The following is a 25543-nucleotide window of genomic DNA, read 5'->3' on the forward strand; positions in this document are numbered from 1 at the left end:
GAACTTTAAAAAAGTCACCTCATTTTTCCGCTTTTACAAGGGTTTTAGCCTCTAGCCTACTGCATGTCAGGCACTTCTTCTTCCACTACGTTATCTCTCGCTAACTTCAAAACAAGTTTTTTTTTGTTTTGATTATAAATCAAAATCAATTTACTTTATGTAAAACATGCATGCTGAATTTTTGAAAGATTTGCGATTTTTAGCGGTGAAATTACATATTTTAGCGGTGAAATGTGGTGGTTTTTTTGTAAGTTCACCGCTGACTCTAGTGGCGAAATTACATAAATTCACCGTTTAGAAAAAGTAATGGGTTAATTTTAAGGGGTAATGGGTTAACATTAAGGGGTAATTTTAAGGAGGAGATTAAATCTTACAATTCCTCCCTTACTCCCCATTAATTTCCCGCATTCTCTGCTAATCTTACACAGTTTTAACAGTTTTTTTCTAAGCGGTGAATTTAAGTAAGTTCACAAATAAGTTAAGTAGTGAATTTATGTAATTTTATCGCAATCACCGCTTATCTCACATAATTTGGACACTTTTTTCAGAGCGCTTAATTTATGTAAATTCACCGCTAAAATCAGCGGTCAAATTATGTAATTTCACCGCTACCAAGCGATAAATTTTTTTCACCGTACTCACCGCCTGTTTTATGCAAATTCACCGCATTCACCGCTTATCTTACGTAATTTTGCGTTGAATGGCGGTGACACCTCGACCCGGGAGTTTCTTAAAATGGAACACATTAATGTTCGGTTTTATAGTTCTTGGTAAAAGCTATTTTGTGTTATGTTCACTCAAAATTGACAGTTTTGTCGGATAGTGAACTAAATTTAGTGCAAAATGTTAGTTGTTCAATAGATTTTTATCGCAGATCTCAGTATTATCTGGCACTTTCAACCAGGTATCTGAAATTCAAAAATTGGTTAAAAGGTTGATTTGGTTTCAGAAAACGGAATGTAAACTGTATAGTTTTTTAAGAGCAAAAATGATTATTTAGAAGAATCAGGAAATCTACCACCAATAATACAAAAATCTGTTGTTTTCAAAGCTTAAATTCACAAAAAGAATTCTTTAAGTATTGAGTGATTCCTTACCAAAAAGTAGAGCCAGAGTTGCCAGGATAGGAAGGAATGCTCTGTTCTTAGTGCAGTTCTGTTTGTACCACGATCCAGTCCTCTTTCCAGAAGCAATGAGTCGGTCAACAGATATGAGAAATGTTAGCCAATCAGGAGCGAGCATTATGACGAAGGTAAGCACATATCGAGATATTCCTCCGATGTATGTTGAGGTCAACAAGGTGAAACCTACATTGAATCGAAGTGAAAAAAGCACTGGCAAGATTTGCATTGCCAGATTCTAGATTGCCAGATTTTGCTATACAATGCCAGATTTCCAATTTTCAAATTTGTGTTTCAAGCATGATTACATAAATCTGGAGAAGTTACTTCAAAAACCGGATCTTTTCCGTTTGTGCCCCCTCCCAGTACGTAACGCTCCCCAGTTACAGTGCACGTATTATTACATAGTACATCATTATGTAAAAATAAGGCACATGCGTCGGGTGGGGGGGGGGGGTGCAAATAATATGCACCCACTAGTCGGAAAATTTGGAGAGTCTGCTTCAACCCGTGGGAGTTATCAGGGGGAATCGTAACATTAACTACCTCTTGTATGAACTAGACTTGCAAATATCAGTAAGCAGAAATTAAGCTTTAATTTTATAGCTACACTTAATTTTGATGATTACAACCGCAATGCAATCTATTTCAGATTTTTTTTAAAAAAATTCTCCCAAACTTGTTTATACACTCAATAAAGCAGAGGCAGGCGTAATTTTGCCAGCAATTCATGACAAAAAGCACATTTACTCGAGAAATTATACTTGGTAATATCGATGTTTTCCGCACATATGTATTAATATCAGGAAAGTAGATGAGCGCGAATAAATCTGACACACTCAAATTTTGGTATATAGGTCGGTAGATTTTGCATCTTACAGTGTGCGCAATCTAACAACAATTGTAACTGATTCCAAACTGCTGATCTCGTCGCTCATCAAAACGATTTGGGGGATTAGACGTCAATTCTGGTATTGCTATTGTTGCTAAATTGCGCATAAAGGGACCTGACAAAAATAGCGACGAAAGAAAGGCAGTTTGGGCGGTGATATTTGCATTGTCGTTGATCTTGGCTACATTTGATATTATGCGGAAAACCAACAAAATGAAGGTAACAAAAAACAAATTAATGAACTGGGCTTGCATTGATTAACTTGATTTGATCTTGACTTACAAACTAATAAAGGATTGAACTGAGATTAAATTCTCCATTTCGCTGCCAATTGAACAGCATTGCTAGTAGTGCTTTATAGATACTGGACAACGCTCCTTTTCTGCGATACCCAAAAATTAAGGTATAAGTTCACTTTCTGTAATGATGTCGAACCAAAACATTCCTGTTTTGTTTTTCTCTCTTTTTGGAAAAAGTATATAATGCTTTTAAATTATAAGCAGTTAAAAGTTAAAGGAAAGAAATTATTTAAACACTACAAAATTGACACATCACCAATCAAACTTTTTGAGCAGATTTAGTTTTTAAATCAACATTATATCATTACCCGTACTGCAATATTTATTATCTACATATTATCAAACATTTTCTTTGAAGTGATAGTATTATTAAACAAAATAAACGGACCTGAAATTTTGGTCAGAAAATTAGTTGATGCTTTTTTAAATTTTATTCAAATAAGTTTTTATTGCATGTAAAAACTTTTTCTCAGTTCTAAATATTTAGAAAAGAGCTTTTTTAAAAGGAAGGATATTTTTGTTTACAAAAATTCTGCCATAATGAGGCTTGCAAATGTGATCAACTTATCTTTGCGATCGATCGATTCTGATATTTTACAGTAAACAAAGCATGTTTCCATTCAGAAAAACGTAACTGTTATTACAGTTGTAAAATTCAGATGCATGAGACCGTATGAATAAAAAAGAAGAACTGATATTTAAATTTGCGTAATTATTATTAAAGTCTTTGAACGTTTCTTAAGTAAGAGAGGTCATCAGACATCTTTTTCAAAAACCCTTTAAATTTTTTTTAAACTGGCAATTCTTCTCATCAGATCGTACACCATAGAGTCTTATTTTTATCAGATCTTAAACTTTTTCTTGCCAAAGATTTTGATATCAAAAAATTGTCTTGCAAGAATTAATTGCAAGTGGTGTGGACTCAGAGATAGTCGCTTGCATATTCTCTAAAATCTTTAGAATTTTTTTTCATAAAATATAATTAATTATGCTGTTTTTTCATGCATTTGGCATTACTCTGTCAGTTTCTGGTTAGAGCCAAAAATAAAAAGAACATGACAGCCTGTTCTGGTCTTGAACGATAAGATTTTCCTAGCAGGCATCCTACAGGTTTTTAATGAAAAAGAATCTTAGAGAAGTTAACTGTCCGTTAATTGTGAACGTAAAGTTACATCTATGTTCGAGTTACTATTCAATAATTGATAACCTCCCAGTGTTTCCTCCATCATTATGAGCTATGAAACTTTGGATCGAATGAGATGATAAATTACAGCAAAAGTCTCAATTTTTTGCCAACATCTTTGTTCATTTTGCATTTTGTATAAATGAGCATTTTCAGAGACAGAACTAGGCTGAGAGAAATACCATAAATTTTAGTTTTTGGATGTATTCGTCTTTCCTGAGCTTGGTGAATTGATGAGCAAATAGCATTTACGCCCCCCCCCTGTCCGTGCTAACTAATTTTGTTTATAGAGACGTGCTTCTTAACAACACATAATTGTTAACTGGATGTCATAAAAAGATAGAGGGGATGGGGTTGAATTAAAATAGCCCCTTATTATTTTTCTGAGAAAAGAAAGGGAATATTTACCGAATGGCTCCTGCAATTGAAGAAGTATAGAAAGGATTCTTTTTAATATCTCAGCGAGTGCTTGGACCCACATGAGGGTTTTAGCAGATGAGTCTCCCCCCAATCCAAACGCAATCAGAATGACCACTATCTGGCTCAGTAGACTCATGGCCGAAATGGTCAAATTAGCCGAAATGAGAGGCACCAGAGAATTGAAAGTTAGCTGTTCAACAGCCGCTGAACTTTGGTCATATTCAGCCAAAACTTCCGAAGTTGTTGTTGAGTTGTTTGATAACATAACCGTCATTTTTGGTAATTTGCTTTCAGTTTTTGCAGCTCCTTTCAATCCCCTAAAACGGTCAACCAATTTTTGCTTGTGAAAATTAATCTTGTGACTTACTCTCTGTATTTTTTTGTTGCTCTTGGTAAAATAGAGTTTTGACACTGATTGAAACTTTAAATCCTTTCTTATAAACTTTCTCTGATTTCATTAGAGTGATATGGGCTAAATAGTTTACAAAGGAAAAGCGAGGAAAAGCTGATTGGAGTAATATGATTGAAAAATTTCTACAACTGATTTTCATCATTTTTCTTTCAAGTAACTTCCATTATTTAATTTAAATTAGCAATTGGAAATTTCGGACGTTATTTATTCTGATTTAATTTTCTTTTCTTCATAAATGGGCTAATGTCTAATAATTATTCGGTAGTATCTGCAAAGAGCTAGTGCGTCATTCTCGAAATCGGTTTGCTCAATACCCCCCTCCCCTAAGCCGACTTCGATTGGTTATCCTGCAAGATCTTTTTAATCCAAAATGTTGCAAGATCTTTTTAATCCGTCCAAAAACGGCATTTAGGAATTATAAAAGAAAAAAAGTATATAAAACGGATGCAAAAAAACACAAGCTCATCAGGAAAATATGGCTCGCATGCAGTCAAACAGCACATTGAATTTACTTTTTATATTCTCAACTTTTATATTTCTGCGAGCAACTGCCCTTCTTTTTTAACTGTTGAGGAGTATTACATTTTTTCGGTCGAGGAATTTTCAATTGAATGAAGACGAGATCTTGTCTTAAGCTAATTGATGGTGGCATCTATGTTGTTATGAGATGGGGTGAACAATCTTGCTTCTGAATCTTGATGCGAGAATTCTGTCTTATATAAAAATGCTACAAGAACTTAACACTTTTCTTATGACTCGAGGTTTCTTCTTTGCGCAGTCACGAGTGTTTGGTCCTTCTGGCCCGAATGAATCATGATGACGGTTCCTTTTAAAGCAAAATCTTTCAAGCTTTTTTCAACTGAGATGCAAATGCAAATGCGTTTGGCGAATTTGGCTTCTGGCACAAGACTTAATTTCTTTGGGTTGGGGGTACAATTTTCACGAAGACATAGATTAGTTACTTGACAGAAGCTTTCTCGAATTTTTTTAAAACTTTTCCCTTTTTGGATCTAATCGCTCTTTTTAAATTAAAATTGAGACGGTTTTGATGATAGTACTTATCTTTTGATTCAAGCAAATTCTCCGGTTAATTGTTCGCGGCTGAAATTGCGAAATTGAGTTCTAATTTTATCTACTGACCCCAGAAAATTATTGTTCATGCCAAACAGTTTAGCGACGTTACGTTTTATTTGACCTTTGATTTTGCGAAAAAAAATTGCATTCACTTGAGAGTGGAATTTTCAAAGAAACTTTATACATGTGTTCTTAATTGCCACTTGTTAACAACGCTTACCTTAATTATTTCTGTCCGATTTCGAAACATTTAATCGAAAAACCGTTAGCAGAGTTCACAACAAAGAAAATTTGAAAACACTTATGAAAAGTTGCGCTTAGATTTTACGCTCTTAAAGTAAGTACTATTAAAAATTTAGGGTAACTGAAATTCACGCTTATTGTAACCAGTGACCACGCTTTTGATGTTTACAACTTTTATGAAAGCAAATTTTGAAAAAAAGTTAGCTAGAATTTACAAGTTTTGTAACCAAAATTCATCTTTTTTGTAATTAAAATTAACGTTTAACGAAATTGTAGTTCACATTTCCATTCTAGCAATCCAAATGAGGCAAATAGTCCTCCATAATTTGAAATGTGTTGGAAAAAATAAAAAGTTAAACGGAAGATTTCAGGAAAAAGCGAGTTTCAATATTTCAAAATCAATCAAAAAAGCGCAACGAACAACATTGAGAGGTGAGCAACATCACACTTGTCATGCCTGCACTGCATCACAACCTTTCTGATGTGACAACATTACTGGAATTGATCCAAAAGGCGGAATTTCAATTTGATGAGCTTCATAAACTCAAAAAACCATCTGTTTGAAAGTTTTTACAAAAATTCGTCAGCTGTTATTTAAATTATTTGACTCCACTTGAATTTTTAGCTTAATTTTTCAGTTGTCTTCTTGTTTCATTTCATAAATGATCAAACAGATAAAACTTCTGATAAAAAATGTTTACACTGCCAAAGTAAATTAGGCCAATGTCAAAACGACAATAACGGTTCTTTGAGTACCTCTCAGAATGATAATCATACAATCTGCCCTCAACTATTGAGGTAAATATTGATCGAAAGGTATAAATTAATTTTCGTCACAAATATCACTTGTTTTTGATGGATGCGTTTTCAAATTCAGATAATACGAATTTTTTGTGGTATGCATTTGTGAGATGCAAAACGCATAGACAAATGCCTAATACAATAATGGATTTCAACATCGATTCCACAATTTTATATCACGATTTTTAATTAACGATAATTAACAATCTTAATTCACGACTCACTAATCAAAACACATATTGCCTATAAATAAGATGAGATAAATAATTAGGAAATTTTGATTGAAAAAAAAATGATCAGTTTTTTTAAACAAAATTCCCCTTTCTATCTGTCATTCTTCCACTTCTCAATAATTGAAGAGTAAAAAAATGATTTTTCCCACAAATACTTCTCAGCATTATGAAATCTCTGCATTAAAATTTTGATCATCCTTACAACACTAAATTGTCGTCCCGGATTTCATATGGCATAAGATGAAATGCGTGAGACGAATCCTTGTGTAAAAGTATGGCAAGCGACACTAAGCGGTTGCCGGGCACAATGAGAAAAATGGCAATATTAAACTAACCGGACTTTTACTGATTGAACTGACTCAACTGAAATGATATGTCAACTATAGTTTGGCGTATACTCTGCTAGCAAACGGGTCATCAAAATTAAGAAACTTTTTAATCAGTGAAATTTGAGAATTTAGTCATATCAATTTAGTCTTAACAAACTTAGAAGGTTAAATTTCAATATTACACTAATTTTTGTCTACTTAAGTTGTTCCGCTTTCATGTGAGTGAACTCTGTGTGCATTGTAATTTTTTAAAAAATTTTTTGATGTTTTTAAAAGTACTTACATAGCTACGTTATAAAATGTCCAGCTCAAACTGTAATTAGATTCCACGTGAATTCTACTCACAAAAAATAGCAAGTAGATTTTACAATCTCGTAAGCGCTGTTCACAACCCGCCGTAGGGGGGTCGTAAAATTCGTTTAGGGTCAAATAATGCGTAATGTGCCATCTTAGTAGCACGCGACCCTGTTTTTTCACAGTTGCAGCCTTTAAAATTGGTAACCCTAGTCGAGAAAAAAGTTTATCTTGTAAGATCTTACAAGATTCTGGCAGAATCTTACAAGACGATGCATCGTCTTACAAGAATCTCTTCCAAAATCTTACAAGATCTTACAAGATACACTTTTTCTTACAAGAATCTTACAAGATACACTTTTTCTGTCAAGAATCTTACAAGATACACTTTTTCTTTCAAGAATCTTACAAGATACACTTTTTTAATTTTAAATTTCTTTTTCTGCCAACCTTCTTTCGGTTATATCTAGCCCTCCATTGTATCGCAAAAACGTCAAAAAAACTAAGGAAAGCCATGATTTCCTGCAAAAAAGTCATAAGGAAAGCCATCGTGTTATACCTGCAAAAAAGTCATACGTTACACTTGCTTTGCAAGTCTATTCACTCAATTTATAGCAATTGTGTTTTTGGTTGGATATTCATATTCCAGCTTTTTTAAGGTGGTTTATGTATTTGCAAGAATCTTACAAGGTAAACTTTTTCTTGCAAGAATCTTACAAGATAAACTTTTTCTTGCAAGATCTTGTAAGATAAACTTTTTTTGCAAGAATCTTGTAAGATCTTACAAGATAAACTTTTGGCCTCGACTAGGGAACTAAACGAAGAAAAAATTCCAGCCATTTTCAATCTTTTGGTTTATTTCGAGGGGTGCAAAATAAAGTAACCTGAAGGGAATTGAAATAAGTATGGAGTAATAATCGCGTCGCGATTATCAGCGTTAAAGTTTGTTATCACTGATTGTGTTATATAATCTGGTTTGTTACTTGATTTTTTACATCTGTTTATCATCTTGAGAAAATAAGTAGAACAAATCATTGTTTTCCAATCTCTTACCTTGTTTTAGAAGGACAAATTTTTCATCACACCCATGTGTCGCTCTGAAATTTGTTGAGGGGATATTTATTTTCTTTCCGTCGTTTTCTTTTCCATGTTATGCTTTGGGGTTTAAGCTTTGTTTTGAATAATCATATTAATAATAAGTTTCTCTTAACAATCAGTGTTAATTTGAATTCTATTTCAATAGTGTCCATATATTTAGCGCCAGGGTCCTTTTTTCGTTAAATGATACTTTTTCTTAACTTGTAAATTTTTCAATTGATTTGTTTACACCATTAATTTTGCTCATAATTACAAGCTCTGAATTTGTCTGGTTAATTCAGCATTTTTTGCGATGTCTAGACCTTTCGTCATATTTTTTCATGTAACTATTCAATGAATAAGGTTCAAGGCATTTTTTGTCACCCCTGGGGTACTTATAGTCAAATAAGAAAACGCCTGATGCGAATTTGGTTTTCGCATCAACGTTTCCATTGAAGCCCAACAAAAATTTTCACCGATTTTCTGACGAAATTAAAGGAGGACCAATGAAAACACTTAAAGAATGTACTTCAAATCCCACTTGTCACTATAAAGAACTCAAATGTCACTAAAAATTCTGTGACTCTCCTTGTCACTCCTTGTATGAAAATGACTGCTTGTAAAATTCCCTAATTTTTCCAACGTCTTATTAATTCTACAACTCGTGGGTTAATCAGAAATTAAATCGGATGACATCAAAGAACTCTAAACTATTGTTTACGTCAAAACTGTAAACTATTGATCACGAGAAAAAGATTGTGACGTAAGTAATGGGGAAGAGTGGAGACGAGTGGAGAAAAAAACATCACTGATTTGTTCTTTATAGTTTAATGAAACGCAGTGTGGAAAACTTTGAAAAAAATAGCATCAAAGAGAGATGATGGACCTACACTTGAAATCTGCAATTGCCTAAAATTAAACATAAAACGTTTTACTGTTTTATTGTTAACTATTATCATAAAATGACGACTGTTAGAACAACTTGAATAATGTATAGCGCAAGAATTTACTATTAGGGCAAGAATGATTGGGTCACCGTATTGGTGTGTATAATAAAACACATAAACGCAAACTTGTTCGAAAGAAATTGTGCTCAACGCTCGATAGGTGCAACTTAAAACAGAAAAATGTCAACTTTTTGTTAATTTCGGAATTGCTTATTTTTTTTTTTTGTTAATTTCCGAATTGCTTATTTGTTTTTTTTTTAAAAAAAACTCTAATAAATTTAACTAATCTTTCGTACAAGTTTCACCGTCAGAAATTGAAATAAAAGACTCAGCAAAATTATTCGCACAATTAAGCTTTTTTCCAAGCCTGCCATGTATTTCATTTAGCTCATTCTTTGCAATTTGTTGTCAAGGTTTGCTAGAAGTCCAAGCTCTACGAAAATTGCACTTTTTAAGCTTCTGATGAAATTTATTTTCATTTCTTTTTTCATAAAACTCTTTTGTTTGTTTCTGGTAACTTTTTGATATCAGCTTGTCTTTTGTCAATCAAATTGTTTGACGGTACAAAATGTCTCATTTTTTCAATATGAATTTTTTTCTTAGTTTCAAAACATCTGGTTCCCAGCCATGTCTTTCGATAACGAACGAGAATCCATTGCAGATATGAAATGAACTTGTTTTAATGGACTCACTTCTTTATCGGGAAATTTACCAAATGGTTAGGAGACCTCCTTTTAGCGTTTATTGAGACCCCTTATTTAACGTTTTGAAAATGAAGGAGAACGAAGTCAAAAAAGATATTTTTCTTCAAGTTTTAAGTTCTTTTTCTAAACAGTGAGATCATTTAAAGAAGGAATCAAGCATTGAGATTTTAAATTGTTGAGTTTCCTCCTCTTATCTTGACGGTGACCAACATTTTTATTCGCTCTAAATATATATGTTTGCAAATTTTAAATCAGCGAAGCTGACCAGTAAGGGGTTCGAGAGGAATTGTTCAAATCATGGGAAAATATATTCGATCAGAGTCTTTTGCTACAGTTATGTTGCCTCTACCGCACCACTCTTAGGGTGGAATTTGAAAAAAAATTTGTTTAAAAAATAATTCCTGATAAATATCAATTTTCTGTTTTCTTCATTTCGTGGCTTCAAATTGCTAAAATTTGTTGCTAATTTTGCTAAAGTTAGCTTGTTCTTTCTTCAAAAAACTTGCAGGGGATCTACCTATGTGATGACAACCACATAGTGGTGTAGAAAAGTAAAAAAGGACTAAAGTTTTCCAACAATCCGTCAAGTGAAGAAGGGGTTTCTTTTTGGGGACAACTTTTAAAATTCAGAGTTAGAAAGATCAAAATAAATTTGATCGAGTCACATACTAGCGTAAAAACAATAAAAAAACACTTGTCAGAGTCCCTCAACTTTCACCATATTTTTTAAAGCTTCTTGGGTTATTGCTGAAAATTTGGAACGCGCAATAGAACATTACGTAAACAGTAAAAAATAAAGGGCAGGTGTATTCGTTCAAAATACCAAGACAAGCCCATCAATTTTTGCACACTTGGGTTCTCCAAAAAAAAGCTAAATCCTTTTTTGGGAAACAGTTGAGAGCAAGGGCCACTGGCAACTAATTGGAAATCCTCAAATTGCCCAAATCTTCCATAGAGAATTATTTTGCTCTTCGTGATAAACTTCGAAAAATTTTCTTTTACAAAATCAAAAGTTTTAAAACTTGAACCACAAATTTTTTACTCAGATATAAGCTGGTGGAGGAGAAGCGAAATGAAGGTGGTAAAAGCAACCAAACTTCCTGTGTAAATGAACAATTACCTTGGAATTTTAAAGTGCACTTTTTTTACAAGTAGCACAAAACCAATGGTGGTGAGAGGCTGAGTAAAGATGAGATATAAAAATTTGCTATTGGAGCAAGAAACATTGGGTCACCGTATTGGTGTAGACGATAAAAAAACGCAAACTTCTTAAAAAGAAATTGTACCCAACGCTCGATTAATGCAATTTAGTCAAAAAGAATGTCAAACGTAAATTTATATATATATATATATATATATATATATATATATATATATATATACAAGTATATATATATATATATATATATATATATATATAATATATATATATATATATATATATATATATATATATATACCCAAAGCTCGATAAATGCAATTTAAAACAAAAAAAAAATAGAAGTTTTTGAAATTTTGTCTTTTTCCGCAAGAAACTGCATATTTCTGTTAAAAAAACGCAAAAGAACTTATCTCACGGTTTCCGATGAAAAAACTCAAAAAATGTTTGGCACAATATTTGCGCACAACTTATCATTTTCCTTACCAAGCAAGCCTAGCATGTGTTCAATGCGACACGAAAACGGATAATTTTTTCCGAAATAAATCTGGACCGCTGAAAACTATTCTTTGTGTTGTTTTTATAGATGTTGAAAAATCGTTTATCGTTTTAAAAAATCCGGCGATGTTGTTAGCACGGTCTCTTCATAAGTTTGAACAATTTTTGAGTCACATAGCGTCTCTTTTGGTGTATATGGGATTGTTGATCTTCAAAAAATAATCAGTATGAATAAAGTGTGAAACTTAAACTGATAAGTTTAATGTGTCGGTTCTAACGTTCTTGATTATTGAGAAAAACAAACTATTGCAAAGATTTTTGTAGGGGGACTGCTCAGCTGATAGCTTTCCCTGGCTAAGTCCATGCAATATGAAAGCACTCGATTGAGCAAGAAGTTTGAAAAAAAACTTTCAAAAGCGGACATTTTGCTCATAATGATATGGTAATAAAATTTCTTCTAGGAATCAGATCGTTGTTATTAGAATAAATTAGGAAGACTGATTCTCGGAAAGAAAGCTATTATGTTTTTGAGCAGTTCATACATATATAAGTTCATATATAATATTATATATATACACCCGTTCGGTTTTATGAATCCATTCCACTAAGTCAATCAAAAAACTTTAAAAACAATAAAAAAAACCGTATCTCTATCTCCTTCAAACATTCTTTCAAAGTTCTGGCTTGCCATACCATTGTCTCCTGTAGCCAATCGTGTTTCAATGAACAAAATTATTATCGCAATTCAATCTCTACTCTTGACGCACCTAATCAAGCGTTGACCGCGGCAAATTCTCTACGACAATTCCCACGATGATAGCCATCATACTCGAGTAATAAACTTCCACAATCATCTCATTATCGCGCATTAACGCTTCCTGACATGACATCGCACATTATGGTGACAATTGTCAGGTTTTAGTCAAAAAGAGTTGCAACTGTTGCTGTTGTAGTTGTAACTGTCGCACAGAGCTGCAATTTTGCCGTTAACCGTTCCTTAGTTGAAATTGTATAATAATAAAAATAAATATATTAGTAGTGTGACTGCCTATCCATAATTTGATTGTGGTGTGTCGAGCTGTCTGCGTCCACACCAGGGTGGGTGACATGATGGGTACCCGATTTAGGCGGATTTCTCTGTGAAAAACGGACAGACTGTGAGAAACGGGGCAAAAACAGATCTCCTAATCAAGTGGTAACTTCCCGAAAAAACGCTGAATCCATTAAATGTCATAAAGGCCAGTTCAGTTCAGATTCGCAGTTGATTCCCAGCCAAAAACTAACGCAGATCTTAAAGCTCAGGTTAAAGGAAAATCAAAGTCAACACTATCGAGTACAACATTTGAAGGGGTCAATTTGACAAAATTGATACTTTTTGTCTCAATTAAAAGATATTTCAAAAAATATGTTTTCCTGCAATAAAAAAAGAAAGTAAGCATATTCGTTTTAAAAAACAGGCAGGAAACCACCAATTTTTGCACTCTTTGGTTCTACAAAAAGACTAAAAAGTTAGTTAAATTCTCTATTCTTCAGAAAAAAGGCGCGAATAACTCTCACAGGCAACTAATTAAAATTTTTGGTGTCCTCAAAACCTTCATATTGATTTTTTTCGTGAAAAACTTTGAAAATTTGAAGTTTTTCGGAAACACAAATCTCAAAACTAGAATGAATTTTTTTTGGGTTCAATCATACGGTGTTCCAGTAAAAGCAAAATGACGGTGGCTCAAGCAATCAAAACTACTGCGCATAGAAACAATTCCGTTAAATATTTCAAGTGCACTTTTTTACAAGTAGCATAAACCAAATGTGGGGGACCAAGTAGAGATGAGATTAAAAAATTTACTATTCGGGCAAGAATGATTGGGTCACCGTATGTGTGTGTGATAAAACACAAAAACGAAAAGCTGTTAATTTAGAAATTGTGCCAAAAGCTCGGTAGGATCAAATTAAAACAAGAAAATGTTAATTCTTTGGTTAATTTTTTCCGAGCTTTTTCCGAATTGCATATTTTTATTTTGAAAAAACTCTCATAACTTTAGGAAATCTTTCGTACAAGTTTCACTGCCAGAAGTCGTAAACGAAGACCCAGCAAAATTATTGGCACGAAGAAGTTTTTTTCCAGGCCTGCCATATATTTCATTTAGCTGATTGTTTGCAATTTGATATCAAGGTTAGTAGTATGAAATAGGGGCATAGAGAGAGGGGGGGGGGGGGTTATCATTCGATCCTTAAACATATGAGGGTAGGGGGTTATCATTGAATCCTTAAACATGTGAGGGTAGTTATCCCAGACAGGAAATGATTAAGGGGATTAGGTGACTCTCTGGAAGTCATTTTCCACAATGACAACGATAGCAACGGTTGATTTGCAAAGCATTCACGAGATTTACCAGCAAGTAAAAAAAGAATATTCAGAATATGGTGAAAGATTTTTATATTTTTTAGCAACTTGTCTTTACCTAGATCCAGACATCGATTTGGACATTGCATTGAAATTGAGGCCTTATGGTGGTTTGATTGGTATTGATAACTCCTCGCTTGACAAATATTTCAAATCTTACAAAATTTTAAGACTACATGCAATTCTTCATGATGCTTCTGGATTTGTCTTTGAATACAGTGAGAAGGGACCGGGTTATTCGTATGTCCTACCCTGTCCAGTAACAAACGAGTATCTTGGTCACGTGACAGGACTTGCTTTGTGTCTATATGTGAAAACTTTCAAAAACAACTTATTCACTTTATCGGAATGTTGAAATCTCGTGCGGTTGTTCTAGATTTTGAGGGCTTTCCACATAAAAAGTCTGGATTTATCATAAAAGAGCTTGCCGTTTTCACGGAAAACTACACCGATACAGTGTCTTTTCTGCCTCCAGCCTCCTTCAACACGCTCTCATTGGGTGAACAAAAATCATATCGTTGGGTCTCAAAGTTTCTTCATAGTTTAGCCTGGGAGAGTGGTGACTACCCGTACTGTTATCTTCAACAGATTTGTCAGAGCATAGTTCTTTGCTTCCCATTGTCGAAAATCTATTCGAAAGGAACGGAAAAAACTGATACGTTGCAAAAATTGCTTCAGAAAGAGGTAACTAACCTAGAGAGCCTGCTATGTCCAAAAATTGAACATTTGAGTTTCTATCGGGAGACACCAATTTGTGATTTGCATTCAACGACTTGCCCAAAACGACAGAAAAGCAAACATTGTGCGAGGAAGAAGGCCCAATTGTTTTACTACTGGATGATCCATGAACAACCGTCGATTGGAAAAGACAGCACCGTCTATACTCCAAGTGAATTTGTCTCAAAATTTGATCGTTTACAGTTGCTTAACGGCTGAAAATCAATTGAGTGTTACCTTAGTCAAGGAGGAAAAAATTGACAGTCGGGGACAAACTGTATTGAGAAAACAGCAAGTTGTTTGCACTGGAGCCGAAATAGAATCCTTCAAAAAATATCTTTCACTTTTAGAATATTTTCAACTCAATAATGTCTATGAAAGAGAAAATGCAAAGAATGAATCTAACCCCTTTACTTATGCCCAAGCGGTCAGTTCCAGTGCAAGTGCCTCTGAACGATGAGAGTCTTCCGGATGATATTAAACAAGTTGTCCGAGAGGGAAAAGTGGACTCGATTGTTTATCACGAGAAAGATTGTGGTGTTAAAGCCAGTTACACAGTGACATATAAAAAAGCAGATGCAAACTCTAAATATAGAACTTATGAATTTTTTATTGTTGACTAACAAAGCTACCTAACCTATGCTTTGTTAGTTCATTATTTTCGAAAACCTTGTTTTGAATGAGTCCACTTGAGGATCAAATAGATTCAGGGGGTGGCATAACCGATTTAGTTTTTGATGAAAATCAACAGGAAAGGAGATCTTGGCGATTTTGCAATTCAAGAGTACCACGATCAGAAGTTGTTTATTCTACTCAAATTTTCATTATAGTTTTTGTTATTGCAGTATCTCTTATCAAGTTGGTGTTTTTTCAATTGAATTGCGAGGAATCAACATTTTGGTTTTCGCTGCTCTCTTGCACAGTTGGCTACGCACTTCCAAACCCAAAGCCATAATTACTTCAACAAGCGATCAACTCTTTATGGCAGTGTCTGGTCCATCTTGCTGTGGAAAAACTGAACTGATTTTCAAAATGTTACTACATAACATTTTTTGACCTAAATTTCAATCAATGTTTTATTTCTATCATCATGAACAAATAAAGCTCTAATAACAAATCTAACAAATGAAACAGAGAGAACTATGTATGCTGCGGCAAATGCTACAAGTATCGGATATCGACCTAAAAAAACTGATCAAGACAGCTTCTAAAAACTTTGTTCAATTTCTTTGCGAGTGTTTTCTTAATGTAGTCAATGGCGATGTTGCGATTAATAAAAAACTAATCGAAGTTCACGAAAAATCATTTTGAAAAATATTATCCAAACAAACAGGTTTGAAGGAAAAGAAAAGAATTCTTGGCAGAGAATCAGAACTGTTAAAAACGGTTGGTCTTTCGTGTTATTTGTACTTGATGGAATCATAATGCATACAGAAGAGATCATTTTAATTCCAAAACAAATGTTTATAACAAAGCAACCCCAAAAGAGCGAAAATTTTGAAAACCCACAATATAAAAACACAGTTATTCAGTTATCACTTATGCAACGAAACAAGCTAAGGGAGGACGTAGGAAAAACAGATAAAGTTATCCAAACAGATCCGCTCGATTCGAATGCAATTTCCCAGACGTAAAGTGATTGTAAAAGATATCAAATGAAATTTGGTCATTGGATTTGGCATATGTTGACAACCCTGCAAAGTACAATCGCGATGTTAAGTACATTTTGGTAGCAGTTGATTGTCTGTCACGTACCTTAGAGTAGAGCCAATGAGGACAAAGTATGCAACAGAAGCAGCTGATGCATTCAAAAAAATGATCAAACATAAACAACCCGAGAAAGTATGGGTTGATGATGGAACAGAATTTCTCGGAGCTTTCAAAAGACTGTGCAACTCACGAGGAACTCATTTGTATAGCACTTTTAGTGAAAAAAGTCTGTTTTTGCCGAACGGAATATTCGATCACTGAAAAATCTCATCCATAGGTACCTTGAAGAAAAATGGACTTATTCATACATTGACAAATTAGACGACTTTGTGAAAACAATAAATTCACGTGTTAACCGGATAACTAAGCCTGCACCAAACAAGGTAACAAAAAAAGACGTACCGCGGCTTGTGTCCTTGAGCGCTGAAACAACTGTTTCTCAAAAACCTCGCTTCTTTGTTGGAGATTTTGTCAGAATTGTCAAAAAAGACAAAGTTTTCAGAAAGGGCTACGAACAATCGTTTACTGACGAAGTTTTTGAGATAATAGATATTCCGACATTATTTCCGCCATCATACTCCCTAATTGATTCAAACAAACAACAAATAGAAGGAAAATTTTATCAATCAGAATTGCAGCTTGTTCGTGTAGAGGAAAATGAGTAGAAATCGTTTTGACGATGAGTTCACTGTGCATGTTATTTCGTCAGCTTCTATGCAAATTTTTGGGTCAAACACTCTGGCTTCTTTTCGAAATTTTTTCAATGATGAAATTCAACTTTCTGGTGACTGGAGGTTGGCTCTTAGTGAAATAGTTTTTCCGACAAAAATTGAGCACGTCGTGAACGGAAATTTAATAGCATACAGTCTTAAGGGATACGAAGACTCGCAAAAACTTTCGTCTGATGCTAATGTCATATCTCGACCTTACAATGGAGAAAAACTGTCCTTCATGACTGGCAACTTTGACAATGTTAATCAACTTCTTGTTACTATCAAGCGAACAGTTGGGTTACCCAATTTTTCGTTTCGAGAAATCAAGAGTACTGGAAAATACGAAATTTTTTTTTGGTAAATATGAAGGAATCACTTTTCCTAGTGAGGAAATACCTAGCTTTGTGGGCTTTACTGGAATCCCAGATGGACGCGGCGTACACATTGGTTACAAAATGGGTACAGCTACATCAAATAAGTTAATGAAGAGTTATGAGACAAAAACATACTTTGGAGAATTTCCTGCTGATCTATGCGCGGGAAAGCACCTAATTTTCATTTACACAAACATTATTGAGTATCAGTATGTGGGTGACGCAAAAGCTCCGTTATTGCGTGTCATTGATTCGAAACAACGTCTGAAAAACGGTAGCGTGTGCGAGCTTGAACCAACACATCGAATTGTTTTTTCAAGTTTAGACTATAAAAAACTTTATCAAACACTATACAACCAATTTCAATTGAGCTACGCACTGAGACAGGACAATTGGTTCCTTTTTCGGGAACAGGTAAATTTATTTTAACTTTACAATTCAAAAAGTTATCTGACGAGCATGGATTCCTATTATGCCAATCTGGTAACATCATTACCGCATTTCTCCGGACACTATAGACAAAGGGAAAGTGGATTTGGTGCTTTAACTGCGGGAATTGGACGCGTTGATTTACCATTGGCTCGACGGTTTATTTTACCGACTGCAAAACGTATCGGGAGAGAGCTTTTAAAACAGGGTGTTCCCGAACTTGTAGATGTAGTCTCAAAAAAAATCACCAAAAACAAGCCTTGAAAAACGCAGTCTCAAACACCATCAAAAAACAAACAGGAGGGCGAGTGCGACAACAACGACCAAGGAAACAAATTGGAAGCCTTTCAAATAATTTAACAAAAAAGCGTAAAACCTCATTCATTTCCAAGTCAAGAGCTCTAAATATACAACTTATGAATTTTTTATTGTTGACTAACAAAGCTACCTAACCTATGCTTTGTTAATTCATTATTTTCGAAAACCTTGTTTTGAATGAGTCCACTTGAGGATCAAATAGATTCAGGGGGTGGCATAACCGATTTAGTTTTTGATGAAAATCAACAGGAAAGGAGATCTTGGCGATTTTGCAATTCAAGAGTACCACGATCAGAAGTTGTTTATTCTACTCAAATTTTCATTATAGTTTTTGTTATTGCAGTATCTCTTATCAAGTTGGTGTTTTTTCAATTGGATTGCGAGGAATCAACATTTTGGTTTTCGCTGCTCTCTTGCACAGTTGGCTACGCACTTCCAAACCCAAAGCTATAATTACTTCAACAAGCGATCAACTCTTTATGGCAGTGTCTGGTCCATCTTGCTGTGGAAAAACTGAACTGATTTTCAAAATGTTACTACATAACATTTTTTGACCTAAATTTCAATCAATGTTTTATTTCTATCATCATGAACAACCAACGTTTGAGTCCTTAGAGAGAAAATTGAATATGAAGTGTAAAAAATTTTCAAGCTTCGAAGTTGTCTCAGAGTTAGAAGACTGTCTTCTTGTTTTTGATGATTCATGTGAAGAAATTTTTAACGATAAAGAGTTTTCAAAACTTGCGACTGCAGGCCGTCACAAAAATTTAAGTGTTATTTACGTTAAGCACAATTTATTTCAACAAAGCAAGTGATCGAGAACAATCGACTTGAATACAACACACATCATTTTGTTCAAATCACCACGTGATGTCCAACAAATTGGTTTAATTGGTCGACAGCTCAACGACACACAATTTCTTAAAGAAAGTTAAGAGCTAGCTACCAAACAGCCTTTTGGTCATTTATTAATTGATTTAGACCCAAAGACGTCGGACGTTTTACGATACTGCTCAAACATTGTATCACCAGGACCATCAATTTTCTACTTACCGCCTGCTAAAGCTCTAATAACAAATCTAACAAATGAAACAGAGAGAACTATGTATGCTGCGGCAAATGCTACAAGTATCGGATATCGACCTAAAAAAACTGATCAAGACAGCTTCTAAAAACTTTGTTCAATTTCTTTGCGAGTGTTTTCTTAATGTAGTCAATGGCGATGTTGCGATTAATAAAAAACTAATCGAAGTTCACGAAAAATCATTTTGAAAAATATTATCCAAACAAACAGGTTTGAAGGAAAAGAAAAGAATTCTTGGCAGAGAATCAGAACTGTTAAAAACGGTTGGTCTTTCGTGTTATTTGTACTTGATGGAATCATAATGCATACAGAAGAGATCATTTTAATTCCAAAACATATGTTTATAACAAAGCAACCCCAAAAGAGCGAAAATTTTGAAAACCCACAATATAAAAACACAGTTATTCAGTTATCACTTATGCAACGAAACAAGCTAAGGGAGGACGTAGGAAAAACAGATAAAGTTATCCAAACAGATCCAACAAATATTGAACGAGATGTAGATGAAGCAGATAGACTGGTCCAAACAGATCCAACCAAATTTGAAGATGAAAAAATGGAGACTTCTAGTGATGACAGTGAAATGGATCCAATTGTCACAAAGAAACCAACAATTGAATCATTTGAGTCGATAATGAAAAACGTTAAATTAAAAGAAGATGACAAAATCAAAGGTGAAGAAATAGTACTTGATTTCATTCTCCAATCAAACCAAATCACTATTGGGGAAGAGAGCCAACTAATTTACATTGACAATAAACCCACGGATGTACAAGTTTCATCTTTTTTGTGTAATTTGCAACAACCAACCAAAAAAATTGATCAAGAGGCATATTCAAGAATCTTGTTAGTTCTTCGACTTGAGCCTGATCTTGTCTCAAACACTTACGCCAAGCAAATATTGGAAAGTTATTAGAGCGAACAAGAATTTTTCCCAACGCAACAAAGTCCGCAAACAGGGCGCGGTACTTCAAAACGAACCACAGCAGAAAAAGAGGAAAAAAACAAAATGACAAAGCAAAAAAAGACCAATCAGAAAAAGTGGTCTCGTTTCGTCTTCTGAGAGAAAAACTTTAGAACAACTGTATTCAAGAGGTCCTGCATCGTTTGGAAGCTCAAAACGATTACAAGAACACAGCAAACTGTCATTAGCAAAATTCAAGTCTTATTTAGATACCAGCCGTCCTTCACAAAATACCGCTCGATTCGAATGCAATTTCCCAGACGTAAAGTGATTGTAAAAGATATCAAATGAAATTTGGTCATTGGATTTGGCATATGTTGACAACCCTGCAAAGTACAATCGCGATGTTAAGTACATTTTGGTAGCAGTTGATTGTCTGTCACGTACCTTAGAGTAGAGCCAATGAGGACAAAGTATGCAACAGAAGCAGCTGATGCATTCAAAAAAATGATCAAACATAAACAACCCGAGAAAGTATGGGTTGATGATGGAACAGAATTTCTCGGAGCTTTCAAAAGACTGTGCAACTCACGAGGAACTCATTTGTATAGCACTTTTAGTGAAAAAAGTCTGTTTTTGCCGAACGGAATATTCGATCACTGAAAAATCTCATCCATAGGTACCTTGAAGAAAAATGGACTTATTCATACATTGACAAATTAGACGACTTTGTGAAAACAATAAATTCACGTGTTAACCGGATAACTAAGCCTGCACCAAACAAGGTAACAAAAAAAGACGTACCGCGGCTTGTGTCCTTGAGCGCTGAAACAACTGTTTCTCAAAAACCTCGCTTCTTTGTTGGAGATTTTGTCAGAATTGTCAAAAAAGACAAAGTTTTCAGAAAGGGCTACGAACAATCGTTTACTGACGAAGTTTTTGAGATAATAGATATTCCGACATTATTTCCGCCATCATACTCCCTAATTGATTCAAACAAACAACAAATAGAAGGAAAATTTTATCAATCAGAATTGCAGCTTGTTCGTGTAGAGGAAAATGAGTAGAAATCGTTTTGACGATGAGTTCACTGTGCATGTTATTTCGTCAGCTTCTATGCAAATTTTTGGGTCAAACACTCTGGCTTCTTTTCGAAATTTTTTCAATGATGAAATTCAACTTTCTGGTGACTGGAGGTTGGCTCTTAGTGAAATAGTTTTTCCGACAAAAATTGAGCACGTCGTGAACGGAAATTTAATAGCATACAGTCTTAAGGGATACGAAGACTCGCAAAAACTTTCGTCTGATGCTAATGTCATATCTCGACCTTACAATGGAGAAAAACTGTCCTTCATGACTGGCAACTTTGACAATGTTAATCAACTTCTTGTTACTATCAAGCGAACAGTTGGGTTACCCAATTTTTCGTTTCGAGAAATCAAGAGTACTGGAAAATACGAAATTTTTTTTTGGTAAATATGAAGGAATCACTTTTCCTAGTGAGGAAATACCTAGCTTTGTGGGCTTTACTGGAATCCCAGATGGACGCGGCGTACACATTGGTTACAAAATGGGTACAGCTACATCAAATAAGTTAATGAAGAGTTATGAGACAAAAACATACTTTGGAGAATTTCCTGCTGATCTATGCGCGGGAAAGCACCTAATTTTCATTTACACAAACATTATTGAGTATCAGTATGTGGGTGACGCAAAAGCTCCGTTATTGCGTGTCATTGATTCGAAACAACGTCTGAAAAACGGTAGCGTGTGCGAGCTTGAACCAACACATCGAATTGTTTTTTCAAGTTTAGACTATAAAAAACTTTATCAAACACTATACAACCAATTTCAATTGAGCTACGCACTGAGACAGGACAATTGGTTCCTTTTTCGGGAACAGGTAAATTTATTTTAACTTTACAATTCAAAAAGTTATCTGACGAGCATGGATTCCTATTATGCCAATCTGGTAACATCATTACCGCATTTCTCCGGACACTATAGACAAAGGGAAAGTGGATTTGGTGCTTTAACTGCGGGAATTGGACGCGTTGATTTACCATTGGCTCGACGGTTTATTTTACCGACTGCAAAACGTATCGGGAGAGAGCTTTTAAAACAGGGTGTTCCCGAACTTGTAGATGTAGTCTCAAAAAAAATCACCAAAAACAAGCCTTGAAAAACGCAGTCTCAAACACCATAAAAAAACAAACAGGAGGGCGAGTGCGACAACAACGACCAAGGAAACAAATTGGAAGCCTTTCAAATAATTTAACAAAAAAGCGTAAAACCTCATTCATTTCCAAGTCAAGAGCTCCAAAAAGAAGTCGATCAGATTTTTTTTGCAAAGGTGAAAGATGATCGCTAATTTATTACCAACTGAGGCAACTCACAGTTCCCTCGATCTGCTTGAGAAACCATCCCTCTTAGTAACATTTGATGGAAGTTTTTGTCAAAAACGGCCCGTTGTATAGCCCCAATGGTCCAATGTTGGAGTTTGAAGTTGCTGGCGATAGAAATAATTTTATTGATTTACAAAAAATATTCCTGGAGGTCAAATGTAAAATTGTTCAGTCGTCCGAGACAAATTTAAAATATGACGGTACAGGTGCTGCAGATGTAACTAAAACTGACGCTCCCTACTTTTGCAATAATGTGTTGCATTCACTGTTCTCTGACTGCACAGTGTCAGCCAACGGATCAAAAATATCGAATGCAAATGGAAATTATGCTCACAAAAGTTTTATTGAGACTGAGTTTTCACACAGCAAAGACGCAAAAAAACACTTGGTTAGCTTGTCAAGGCTACTCGTACGAGGAAAATCCGTGAGCCTTATCAACTACTGAAGTAAATAGAAGAAAAACTTTAGTCAGACAATCAAATGAATGCAAGTTTTACGGAAAGGTTGCAGTTGATTTTTTCAGATGTGACAGGCATCTAATGAGTGGTGTAACTCTTCGAATTGCTTTCCGAAGATCAATTGTTGACTTTGTTATTACGTCAGATGATGCCGCTAAGCATTTTAAAGTGAAAATTGTCGAAGCAAATTTGTATGTGCGCAAGATGACTTTGAACGATGACGTTGTGTCGGCTATTGAAAAAACATTGCTTACCAGCCCGGCTTCCTATCCGTACCTTGAAACCCTTACAAAAACATTTTTGGCTTCTACTGGTCCACTCAGTTGGAAACAAGAAGACATATTTGCCAGGGAACCAATCCGAAGTCTAGCTTTATGTGTGAACACAAACGAAGCTTTTCTCGGTAACAATAGACAAAATCCATTTCATTTCCCAAAATTTGATTTGGAACAGATTTATATCTATCGAAATGGAATGCCAGTCGCAGATAGTCCAATGTCAACAAATGATGATAAGCGTCTTTACTTCAATACAATATCAGACTTAGCCTATATTGACAATGGTCATGGCATAAGTTTGACAGACTACCCAAACCATTTTATTATGGTTTTTGACTTGACTAGTACTCGACAAGCTTCTCACGATTTTATTCACCCCGAGCTAACAAATTATTCAATTTCGATCGAGGTGAAATTTTCAGCTGCATTGCCCAACAATATTGGGTTATTCATTATTGGCGAAAAAGCTAGCAACATTTTTGTGAATTCTATGCGCCGGGTTTCAAAAAATCACATTTTAACCAACTAATGGATGAAGATGATATCAATGACCTCATTCAAAAATGTAGAAAACTGAATTACAAATTTTGTGGTGTATTCGCTGCCAACAACTTTCCACAAAAACTCCACAAAAATAGTTTTCTCATTGTAAATGCTTCGCCCTCGAAGAACCCTGGTACACACTGGCTTCTTCTATGTAATCGAAACAAAAAAATCATTTTTGCGGACCCCTTGGGACAATCGATTATTGCCTATAGAGACTTATATCACCGACTCTCTGACACTAATGCACAAATATGTCAATTTCTCGAACATCGACCAATTCAGAGTCAAAACTCAGAACTGTGTGGACTTTTTTGTATTTATATTGCGCATGTTATATTTAGTGAAAGACAAATTGTAAAAATTAATGATGTTCAATTGCTTCGCTTTGCACTTCATATGATGTTTTAATATCTGTTGAATAAAATACTTTTTTTTCAAAATTTAATTTTTTCTTCAAATACAAGACGAACAAAGAGTAACTCAGAATCAATATCTAATTTTCCATAACCACTCACAAACATGTCCATAACTTTACAAAAAGCACCAGAATGAGGACCACTTAAAATGTTTTCAACTCGTTTTAAAGTTTCTGTACAAATTTGGTCAGTTTGAGTTTGCTCATGGCCGGTTCCTGCTGAGATGGTTTTGTGGATTGATTTCTGCGCAATTCCTGTAGTTTTTGTCGCCATCGTTTTTGTAGTCGTCAACATTTTTGCTGTGTTTGAAATTGGAAGACGTTTGTGAACCCTTGCTGGGTCAATTTTTTCTCCTGTTTTGTCATTGAAATCAACGGCTAACTTCAACTTTGTAAATACTTCTCCATTCGTTTCCAGTTTTGAAGAATTTAAAAATAGGTGTTTGAAAGTTGTGAAAATACAGGGGATAGCAAAAGATTTGTTTTGCTTTGTAGAGCCAATATCAGTTGAACTATCAATCAAAAGGTGAAAATGGTTAGTTGCTATTTGGCAAAACTCAGACTCAAATTGAGGACAAACTGCATAATTAATCAAATTCGTAATGTCTGTTGGCTTTGGATCAAAAATTTTGAATCTAAATTGTTTCTGAAATTGTTTGAAATAACTTGGAGAACGTTCATACATTGCTTCAACCATCCTTGCTCTCGAGTTTAGGCCTTTTATTTGGTGGCGGTTTTGTTGAACAGTCTTTTGCTGACTTTTCTTCTGATTCAAGTATCTTGTCTGCCGTATTGACCAAGCTCCCAAATTCTTGCAGAGTTAACGAAATTCTCTGTTCAAACTCGTATTTTTCTGCTGCTTTTTTAAACAATTTCAGAAATACATATGTTCCTGTCTTTTCGTAAGTTTTCAGCGTTGCCCTAATCAAACGCTTATCAGTTTTGGAAACGTCGAAATAGCAATCTCCGTACTCTGTATCTTTGGTAGAAGTAAAAGGTATAGTGAGCAACTTTCTTTTATCACATTCAAAAGTCAAACTATTCAGCTTAATGGTGGCGGCAAGTTGGGATTAAATCACAATGTCGTCATTTACGCAATAGAATC

At 34.7% G+C, this 25543-nt stretch overlaps 2 protein-coding genes across 2 annotated transcripts in view; both read right to left on the minus strand.

The window, feature by feature from the left end:
* Positions 1-25543, minus strand: part of LOC142354324 (uncharacterized) — a 498674-nt gene that overhangs the window by 394738 nt on the left and 78393 nt on the right. The gene's annotated exons all lie outside the window — the stretch shown is intronic.
* LOC142354323 (nicotinamidase-like) overlaps positions 1-25543 on the minus strand; it is a 496312-nt gene that overhangs the window by 392382 nt on the left and 78387 nt on the right. The window lies entirely within an intron of this gene.

The sequence above is a fragment of the Convolutriloba macropyga genome, chromosome 15 (genome assembly GCF_964194025.1).
Source record: "Convolutriloba macropyga chromosome 15, txConMacr16.3, whole genome shotgun sequence".
NCBI lineage: Eukaryota > Metazoa > Xenacoelomorpha > Acoela > Convolutidae > Convolutriloba > Convolutriloba macropyga.